This window comes from Triticum aestivum, chromosome 5D (genome assembly GCF_018294505.1).
Source record: "Triticum aestivum cultivar Chinese Spring chromosome 5D, IWGSC CS RefSeq v2.1, whole genome shotgun sequence".
In the NCBI taxonomy this organism is placed as follows: Eukaryota; Viridiplantae; Streptophyta; class Magnoliopsida; order Poales; family Poaceae; genus Triticum; species Triticum aestivum.
In genome coordinates this window covers 556,170,712-556,182,614 of record NC_057808.1, presented here as the reverse complement: position 1 = coordinate 556,182,614, position 11,903 = coordinate 556,170,712, and positions in this window count along the sequence as shown.

Genomic DNA, 11,903 nt, shown 5'->3' with positions numbered 1-11,903 from the left:
CCTAGTGGATCCCCTGACCGACTTGTTTCGCCTATATATATCCATATAACCTAAAAACTTCGGGCAACAGAAGAGATCGGGAGTTCCGCCACCGCAAGCCTCTGCAGCCACCAAAAACAAATCGGGACCCTGTTCTGGCACCCTGCCGGAGGGGGGAACCCTCACCGGTGGCCATCTTCATCATCCCGGCATTCTCCATGACGAAGAGGGAGAAGTTCACCCTCGGGGCTGAGGGTATGTACCAGTAGCTATGTGTTTGATCTCTCTCTCTCTCGTGTTCTTGATGTGGCACGATCTTGATGTATCGCGAGCTTTCCTATTATAGTTGGATCTTATGATGCTTCTCCCCCTCTACTCTATTGTAATGGATTGAGTTTTCCCTTTGAAGTTATCTTATCGGATTGAGTTTTTAATGATTTGAGAACACTTGATGTATGTCTTACGTGGGATAACCGTGGTGACAATGGGTTATTCTATTGATTCACTTGATGTATGTTTTGGTGATCAACTTGCGGGTTCCGCCCATGAACCTATGCAGAGGGGTTGGCACACATTTTCGTCTTGACTCTTTGGTAGAAACTTTGGGGCACTCTTTGAAGTTCTTTGTGTTGGTTGAATAGATGAATCTGAGATTGTGTATGCATATCGTATAATCATACCCACGGATACTTGAGGTGACAATGGAGTATCTAGGTGACATTAGGGTTTTGGTTGATTTGTGTCTTAAGGTGTTATTGTAGTACGAACTCTATGATAGATTGAACGGAAAGAATAGCTTCATGTTATTTTACTACAGACTCTTGAATAGATCGATCAGAAATGATAACTTTGAGGTGGTTTCGTACCCTACCATAATTTCTTCGTTCGTTCTCCGCTATTAGTGACTTTGGAGTGACTCTTTGTTGCATGTTGAGGGATAGTTATATGATCCAATTATGTTATTATTGTTGAGATAACTTGCACTAGTGAAAGTATGAACTCTAGGCCTTGTTTCCTAGCATTGCAATACCCATTTACGCTCACTTTTATCATTAGTTACCTTGCTGTTTTTATATTTTCAGATTACAAAAACCTATATCTACCATCCATATTGCACTTGTATCACCATCTCTTCGCCGAACTAGTGCACCTATACAATTTACCATTGTATTGGGTGTGTTGGGGACACAAGAGACTCTTTTTTATTTGGTTGCAGGGTTGCTTGAGAGAGACCATCTTCAACCTACGCCTCCCAAGGATTGATAAACCTTAGGTCATCCACTTGAGGAAAATTTACTACTGTCCTACAAACCTCTGAATTTGGAGGCCCAACAACGTCTACAAGAAGAAGGTTGCGTAGTAGACATCAAGCTCTTTTCTGGCGCCTTTGCCGGGGAGGCTAGGTAAGCGGCACTCACACCCCGTGAACTAAGCTCTTTTCTCGCGTCGTTGCCGGGGAGGTGTTTGCTTGAAGGTATATCTTTTGATCTTGCAATCAAATCTTTTAGTTTCTTGTTTTATCACTAGTTTAGTTTATAAAAGAAAACTACAAAAAATGGAATTAAGGTTTCCTCATATGCTTCATCTTTTTAATGTCTTCCGTGAAAATGATGGGAAGGAAAATTGTGCTCAAGTACTAGAAGAAGAATGCTTGGCATAAAATATGTGAATGATGAGCATGATTGCAATGTTATTAGTATGAATTCTTTGAATACCCATGATGCTACTGATATGCAAAGGCCCAATCTTGGGGATGCTATGTTTGATGAGGATGACACATTTGGGAATATATTTGCTGAAATTAATGTGTGTCCCAAGCTTGGGGATGCCACGTTTAATGAAGATGATATTTTTAGCCTCAAAAGTTTTGATGAGCAAATTTACTATGATGAAATCATGCCTCCTATCTATGATGATTATTGTGATGACACGTATGCTTTAAAGAATAATGATAACCATGAAACTTGTCATCTTGATCTTAATTTTCAATCACATGATAGTTATTTTGTTGAGTTTGCTCCCACTATTATTCATGAGAAGAAATTTGCTTATGTGGAGAGTAATAAAAATTCTATGCTTGTAGATCATAAAAAGAATGCTTTAGGTGCTGGTTATATTGTTGAATTCATTCATGATGCTACTGAAAATTATTATGAGGGAGGAATGTATGCTTGTAGGAATTGCAATAATATCAAGTTTCCTCTCTATGTGCTTAAAGTTTTAAAGTTATGCTTGTTTTGCCTTCCTATGCTAGTTGATTATTGTTCCAATAAGTTGTTTGCTAACCAAATCCCTATGCATAGGAAGTGGGTTAGACTTAAATGTGCTAGTCATATTCTTCATGATTCTCTCTTTATGTTTCAATTCTTATCTTTTATGCGAGCATCATTGAAATCATCATGCCTAGCTAGGGGCGTTAAACGTTAGCGCTTGTTGGGAGGCAACCCAATTTTATTTTTGTTTCGTGCTTTTTGGTTATGTTTAGTAATAAATATGTGATCTAGCCTCTGGTTAGATGCAGTTTTATGTTTTAATTAGTGTTTGTGCCAAGTAAGACCTATAGGATCTTCTTGGATGATAGTTATTTGATCTTGCTCAAAATTCCAGAAACTTTCTGTTCACAAAAACAATTGTTTAAAATCACCAGAACGTGATAAAATACTGATTCGAATTGCAGCAGATCAATAATCAAATCATCTAGGTCTTCCTATTTTGGTAGAAGTTTTTGAGTTCCAGAAGTTTGCGTTAGTTACAGATTACTACAGACTGTTCTGTTTTTGACAGATTCTGTTTTTCGTGTGTTGTTTGCTTGTTTTGATGAATATATGGCTAGTAAAATAATTTATAAACCATAGAGAAGTTGGAATACAGTAGGTTTCACACCATTATAAATAAAGAATGAGTTCATTACAGTACCTTGAAGTAGTGTTTTGTTTTCTTTCGCTAACGGAGCTTACGAGTTTTCTGTTGAGTTTTGTGTTGTGAAGTTTTCAAGTTTTGGGTAACGATTCGATGGACTATGGAATAAGGAGTGGCAAGAGCCTAAGCTTGGGGATGCCCAAGGCACCCCAAGGTAATATTCAAGGACAACCAAGAGCCTAAGCTTGGGGATGCCCCGGATGGCATCCCCTCTTTCGTCTTCGTTCATCGGTAACATTACTTGGAGCTATATTTTTATTCACCACATGATATGTGTTTTGATTGGAGCGTCATTTTATTTTCTTTAGATCTGCTTGCTGTTTGAATAATATCCCAAGATCTGAAATTCTTAAATGGGAGAGAGTCTTCACATAGCTACATAATTATTTAACTAATCATTGATCTTCACTTATATCTTTTTGGTGTAGTTTGTCATTTACTTGTGTGCTTCACTTATATCCTATGAGTAAATGGTTGAATGAATTGAATATCATAAATCTGAAATTAGATATGTTTCATATGCTTATCCCATGGGGAGTAATGACTTTACTTATAAGAAGTAGAGGTGGTAAATTTATTGAAGGTTAGCAAACATTGTATTGGTCACTTGAACAATTCATGAAAAAATATTGAGGGAAGAGAGATTTCACATATAAATATACTATCTTGGACATCTTTTATGATTGTGAGCACTCATTAAAATATGACATGATAAAAGGTTGATGTCGGACAAGGAAGACAATGTAATGGGTTATGTTTTCTTATATCTGAAATAAAGTATATTGTCATGGATCGCCCAACACGTTAAGCTTGTCTTTCCCCGTCATGCTAGCCAAATTCTTTGCACCAAGTAGAGATACTACTTGTGCTTCCAAACATTCCTCAAACCAGTATTGCCATGAGAGTCCACCATACCTACCTATGGATTGAGTAAGATCCTTCAAGTAAGTTGTCATCGGTGCATGCAATAAAAATTGCTCTCTAAATATGTATGACCTTTTAGTGTGGAGAAAATAAGCTTTATACGATCATTGTGATATGGAAGAAATAAAAGCGACGGACTGCATAATAAAGGTCCTTATCACAAGTGGCAATATAAAGTGACGTTCCCTCGCATTAAGATTTTGTGCATCCAACTATAAAAGCGCATGACAACCTCTGCTTCCCTCTGCGAAGGGCCTCTCTTTTATTATTGTCTTTTACCTCATGCAAGAGTCATGGTGATCTTCACCTTTCCTTTTTACATTTTATCCTTTGGCAAGCACCTCGTGTCGGAAAGATTCCTACATATATATCCAATTAAATGTAAGGCATCATGAACTATTATTGTTGACATTACCCTTGAGGTAAAAGGTTGGGAGGCGAATCTATAAGCCCCTGTCTTTCTCTGTGTCTGATTAAAACTTTGAACCCATAAATATCGCGTAGTGTTAGCAATTATGAAAGACTAAATGATAGTTGAGTATGCGGAGTTTGCTAAATCAAAGCTCTGACATAGACTCTTCCTGGAAATAAGATGAATTGTAATTGTTTGATGACTAATAACACGGTTTGTTAGTTTTCAAGAAAGTTTATGATCTATACTTTAACATGTGAACAGCTTGTTACTTGATCATGCAAAGTTCTATGAGTTGAGATACTGTTATGACATATAATGATGCTTGAAAAGGTGATTGAAATTATCATTGATCAAACTTGTGCACCTGCTAGCATTCACACATCATAAATTATTTCTTTTATCATTTACCTACTCGAGGACGAGCATGAATTAAGCTTGGGGATGCTGATACGTCTCCAACGTATCTATAATTTATGAAATATTCATGCTATTATATTATCCTTCTAGGATGTTTTATATGCATTTATATGCTATTTTATATGATTTTTGGGACTACCCTATTAACCTAGAGCCCAGTGCCAGTTTTTGTTTTTTCCTTGTTTTTGAGTTTTATAGAAAAGGAATACCAAACGGAGTCCAATTGACGTGCCAATTTTTGATGATTTTTTCTGGACCAAAAGAAGCCCCGGAGTAAAAAAGTAGGACCAGGAGAGTCCCGGGCTGCCCACGAGGGTGGGGGGCGCGCCCACCCCCCTGGGCGTGGGCCCCTGCCTCATGGACAACCCGGAGACCCCCCTGGCGTGAGACCCATGCCAAAAAATCCTATAAATACTAAAACCTCCAGAAATAAACCTAGATCGGGAGTTCCGCCGCCGCAAGCCTCTGTAGGCACGAAAAACCAATCGGGACCCTGTTCCGGCACCCTGCCGGAGGGGGGATCCCTCACCGGTGGCCATCTTCATCATCCCGGCGCTCTCCATGACGAGGAGGGAGTAGTTCACCCTCGGGGCTGAGGGTATGTACCAGTAGCTATGTGTTTTATCTCTCTCTCTCTCTCTCGTGTTCTTGAGGTGATACGATCTTGATGTATCGCGAGCTTTGCTATTGTAGTTGGATCTTATGATGTTTCTCCCCCTCTACTCTCTTGTAATGGATTGAGTTTTCCCTTTGAAGTTATCCTATCGGATTGAGTCTTTAATGATTTGAGAACACTTGATGTATGTATTGCGTGGGATAACCGTGGTGACAATGGGTTATTATATTGATTCACTTGATGTATGTTTTGGTGATCAACTTGCGGGTTCCTCCCATGAACCTATGCATAGGGGTTGGCACACGTTTTCGTCTTGACTCTCCGGTAGAAACTTTGGGGCACTCTTTGAAGTACTTTGTGTTGGTTGAATAGATGAATCTGAGATTGTGTGATGCATATCGTATAATCATACCCACGGATACTTGAGGTGACATTGGAGTATCTAGGTGACATTAGGGTTTTGGTTGATTTGTGTCTTAAGGTGTTATTCTAGTATGAACTCTATGATAGATTGAACGGAAAGAATAGCTTCGTGTTATTTTACTATGAACTCTTGAATAGATCGAGCAGAAAGAATAACTTTGAGGTGGTTTCGTACCCTACCATAATATCTTCGTTTGTTCTCCTCTATTAGTGTCTTTAGAGTGACTCTTTGTTGCATGTTGAGGGATAGTTATATTATCCGACTATGTTATTATTGTTGAGAGAACTTGCACTAGTGAAAGTATGAACCCTAGGCCTTGTTTCCTAGCATTGCAATACCATTTACGCTCACTTTTATCATTAGTTACCTTGCTGTTTTTATATTTTCAGATTACAAAAACCTATATCTACCATCCATATTGCACTTGTATCACCATCTCTTCGCCGAACTAGTGCACCTATACAATTTACCATTGTACTGGGTGTGTTGGGGACACAAGAGACTCTTTGTTATTTGGTTGCAGGGTTGTTTGAGAGAGACCATCTTCATCCTACGCCTCCCACGGATTGATAAACCTTAGGTCATCCACTCAAGGGAAATTTGCTACTGTCCTACAAACCTCTGCACTTGGAGGCCCAACAACGTCTACAAGAAGAAGGTTGTGTAGTAGACATTAGTGGTTAAGGAAGATGGGCTCTGATGGAGTTGATCATGGACTCAATGTATAGTCATGGATCTCAATAACCTTCTCCCGATTTAAAATACCGAGGAAAGTCTTAGGTTAATTGGATCTGTGGAGGGTAGTGATATCATTTTCGTCATCGTGGACCTTGGCATCTATGAGGTTAATCTAAAGATGCTACTATGGAAGAAGCTTTTTTTAAAGAAGGATAACCCCCGACCTCTGCATCAGCATGATGCATGCATCCATATATTATTAAAAGTACAAAATCCAGCAGCTGAACACCATCGACCCGGAAATAAATCGGAAAACAAACCCAGAGGCCGTTGATGTCGATTGAACTACGTAAGTATCTCCCCAAAGAGGAAGGGATGATGCAGTACAGCTACGGTAGGTATTTCCCTCAGTTATGAAACCAAGGTATCAATCCAGTAGGAGAACCAAGCAACACTATGTAAACGCCACCTACACACAAAGAACAAATACTTGCAACCCGACGCGTAAGAGGGGTTGTCAATCCCTCCACGGTAAAACGATATATAGATTTGTGGTAGATTGGATAAATAGCTCTCGATAAAATGCGAAATAAAATAAATAATAAAAAAGTGAAGCAAGGTATTTTTGGGTTTTTGGAATAATAGATCTGGAAATAAAAGCGAATAAAAATAGATCTCAAAGAAAATATGATAAAGAATAGACCAGGGGGTCGTAGATTTCACAAGTGGATTCTCTCGAGAAAATAGCACAAGGTGGGTAAACAAATTACTATTGGGCAATTGATAGAAGATCGAATAATTATGACGATATCCAGACAATAATCATTAATAGGCATCACATCCAAGATTAGTAGACCGACTCCTGCCTGCATCTATTACTATTACTCCACACATCGACCGCTATCCAGCATGCATCTAGTGTATTAAGAACGATGACATGACGTAGACGAGATCTATTCATGTAGGAATAGCCCCCATCTTGTTATCCTTAATAGCAACAATAAATGTGTGTCTTGCTGCCCCTTCTGTCACTGGGAAAGAACACCACAAGAATGAACCCATCAAAAAGCACCTCTTCCCATGGCAAGAAAAATCGATCTAGTTGCACTGGTGAGCGTCGGTCCTAAACAAATGGTTTAAAAACCCTTTCCGCGACGGCATTTGGAACCATCGCCAAGTGAGTGTAGGCGATAGGGGGGTCCTTCCCACACGACCCAGAAACCGTCGGGGATAGGGCCCCTACAGTACTGCTACTCGTTTTTTCTCGCATTGCCATCACATTCGGTATTCTGTGGTGCTACGTTTATGATGCGCAGCCCATCACAAACGGTTCACCGTTAGGAAGATTAGCTAATCATCGTACGAGTGTCAGACAGGATTACGAAACGTCAGACCGTCGTAACATCGTCGTACACGACAACTATCGCACACGCTATTCTGTGGTGCAACGTTTAGGATGCATACTTCATCAGAAATAGTTCATGGTTGCGAATTGTGTGTGATAAGGCAACTAACACAAACGTTTAGTTTGCCTGCACCGTTCATGATATTGTCTGACATCGGACACGCTTTGCAAATGGCAACTGTGTGCATGCTTGCACACGTTTCCTCTCTGTGAACCATCTCGGATTATGCTGCATATCGCAAACGTTTGTGTTTTACCAACCGTGTGTGCCGTAACAACCTAGAGAGCATAATTTCACCATAATTTAATTGCTGCTATTCCAAATTGTACCAGATTTGGATTTGAATTTGAATGTATGCTACAACTTTATTCACATCCATCAGGTTCAAACAACCAATGCATTACTCGATTCATAGGTACATATGTTCAAGAATTACATAAGAACCAAATAAACAATGATGAGCCACAGTTGTATACTTGTACCATTAAAGACGGTAAAGAAAGAGGTGAAATATATTCTGGTTGCTGAAAAAGGTGAAGCAGAATGCACATATTGTGCCCTCCTCCATGCAGAAGGCACGCACGACTCTAGTCCAACCCCTTGTGACGATGGTCGACTGCCCATCCTTCACGATCTTCATGAAAACATCTAGATAATCATCGTGTTCTGCTAGAGATACTTTAACCTTTGCATGCCCACCAATCATGTAGTTTGAGACGTATTCTTGAGTAAACTGCTTTGGCAACCACTGCAAAGGAATAAGATTTCAGACATTGTCATCTAACACAACTCATTATGGGCAGTAAAAAGAAGGCTGTAGAGTTCTTACTTACCATCCTGCAGTTCGTTGTTGTCTTGGATAAAGTGTAAACAAATAGTTTAATTTCCATCTTTGGACCCATTTTACTAATAATATTTATCAGCTTCCTCACTTGATGCTGGTTCATCGATATCTCATTGCCCCATACGCGGAAAGGGTCGAAACGTGGATCTTTACCAATGCCATACGTACCTAAAAGCACCAAGTTAATATTAGAAGCTAAAGAGCAATTGCACAATGATGTAGTACAACACTCTTTTATAATATGTCTATATACATATGTATGTGGTAGTCCATTTGAAATCTCTAAAAAGACAAATATTTAGGAACGGAGGGAGTATCTTATAACATCCAATATACTCACATATTAGATGAATTAACATCTTATATTATGGGCCGGAAGGAGTTTAGTTCATTCTTACAAATTATCTGCTGCTGTATCCACGGGTTACAGTTAGTTTGAGCTATTTCGGGCTCAAATAGCCCTAAAGTATATCTAAACATGAGGGCTAGTTTGAGCTAGTTGCATCTATAACCCACCCAAAAAAACTAGTATCCAACACAAGAGCTGCTAATTGGAGCTAGTTCTCCTAGTGCATTTATTGTCAATCTAACCCTGCCATCCAAACAACTCTTTGGATGGAGTTAGATCAGTGTTAGTAATGAGCTAGAAACTAACTCCAACCTCTGGCTAAGTTGAGTATCCAAACAGGGCTGTGTTGTTGCTGTTGTTGCTGCTGCTCTTCGACGTATATCTAGACATCATTAGAACATTAATGTAACACTCTTCCTTGTTGCTATGTGGCCTAGGATTGCATATTTAGATATTAAGTACAGTGCATGTTGCTATGTAGCCTCAGATATATTACATATGCCCCTAGTTAACCTAAGGAAAACTGGGTTGCAGATATATTCAGTTAAAAGTCCGATTCACCGATTAGTCCCTTATCAGCTGCCGGCCTATATGGTACCAGCTACGGATATCCTGAACAGTGAGCAGATATACGCCATGGGATGAAACTAACCTCGATGGAAAACAACAGTCGTTCCCCAAATTGTCCTGTGTAGGTACATCAAGAAGCATGTTAAGCACAACAGGCTAAACATCAACCAAAATTACACAGGGCAGACAAAATAATCTCCAAAAGATAGCTTCACTCTGCAGGTTTAAGCACGCTAGTAAAGCAAAACAAGTGGAAAGGTGTGCTAACTACAACAGGCTTAACATTTAACAACAAGCAAACATGGTCATTCAAATCGGTATTGTGCCGGTCTAAGTACAGTGGTTATGGTTAAATAAAAATGGAAAGGCGTGTTAACTACAAGATGCAGGAACCAAATGTAGTCATTCATAGTGATATTGTTGAAACTGGTACTGATGAAATTGAACTGCACAGTTCATACTAGCACATATAGAACATCACGTTGTGAATAACTGGAATAAACAAGGCATACTACGAACAACCAAAGATAGCATTTGAAACTGAACATATGCTAACTACAAACAACCGAACAATCAAAAAACTTTAAAATACGCATATGCTAGCTATAACAGGCTTAACAACAAGCAAATATATGCATTCCTATCGGTTTGTTTAAAACTGGACTGATGAAATGTACTGCAGAGTAAATAATTGCACATATAGAGCATCACATTGTGAACAACTGAAAAAACAAATCATGGGATTCCTCACTTGTCACAGATGGGCTCGTTCCCGTGGGAAGAGCACGGACCCTGGATGCGCTCCATGTTGTCGCACATGGGCTCCTTCCCCTTGGAAGAGCATGGCTGTAGGGTGCCGTCCCTGATGTCGCAGACGGGTGCTTTCCCCTTCGAAGAGCAGATGAGCTCCTTCCCCTTGGAAGAGCCGGAGAGGGTGCCCTCCTCGTGGTCGCCGTCGATGAGGTCTGAATTGGAAGCTGTGGATCCCAAGCCAGCGTCGCAGAACATGTCCTTCAGAAATGACAAAAGGGGCTCGATGGCGATGTAGAATGGCAAATTGCTGACAGTGAGCCAGAGGAGATCAGCGGCGGGGCCATGGATGAGATCGACGGTGGTTGAACCCGAGGGGTTGGGGGTGGGCCACTTAACTTGTGACACAGCCCGCCTCAGGGTGTCGCTGTCGATGACCTCGATGTCGTAGCCGGCAGATGAGACATGCCCGCATACTCAAGCCCGCTGCTTGAGTGTCTGCCGCCAGTAATGGTCGTCAGCTTCCTAGGCGACGTCGGGCAAAGAGACCGCTATACATCTCTTTTGTGGCAGTCGCTCCTCGAGCTCCATGGGAAGCGTAGCCGGGCTTAGGCTGCGACGCTCTAGAGTGGGGGATGGGGATGGAGATATATGGGAAAGGGGGCGTTTGGCAGGCATCATCTAAGAAAATCAGGGCGGCCTGGGTATGGAGATCGGTGGGTAAGCTGCACGGGCAAACCGGCAGATGTTGACAATGGAGGCCTTGTGGTGGCGGCGGCGGCGGGGACATCGCTAGGGTTTCGAGCGAGGGAGGGGGGGTGTGTGTGCGCACGCCCGAGGAGGTTTTGATGTGTGTGTGTGTGTGGAGGGGGGCGCGGGGTGTTTGAGGAAATGACACAGGTACTGAAAATTTTACTACGCGGGAGTCAAACGCGGAAGTGAAATACCGGGCTATTGAAAATTTTGATGATAGTGCATCGCACACAGTCCGGAGATAACAACCGTGTGTTATGAAAAACAAAAACCCGTGAGGTGGGCAGATATTTTTGATACAGGCGGGATTGGGAACAAGAAACATCGCACACGGTCCGGAGATAACAACCGTGTGATATGAAACAGAAAAAACCCTCGAAGCGGGCATATATTTTTGAGAGGAGGAGCCTCGTGGAGCCCAATGTACTGTGCGGATGTGTGCGTGACAGGTGCACCAGCGTGACCCATGGTTAGTTTGTGTGAACCGTGTCTGTTGCGTCATTGGACTTGTCTAATGTTCATAAATTTGGCAAAAAATGACGCGGGAGAGGGTCACAACACGAACACACATGCATGTGGACCAAATTTATGTATCAGAAGGGTGGTTTTATTTTCAAATACCAAATGCAACTTCAATGTGGCACCTCTCTCGCAAAGCGCAAGGTATTGCTTGCCCCCACCCACCCTCGTGTCGGCACGAAGGTAATCCTAAGCTATGAATGCATGCCCCCTCCGCCTCAACCGATGTTCACCTAGCAAAGTGCGAAGTAGCTAGCAGTCCCCCTCCTCCCTAGTGTCGGCACGAAAGGAATCCTAAGCTATATATGAATGCATGCCCCCCCAACCGAGGTTCATCGTA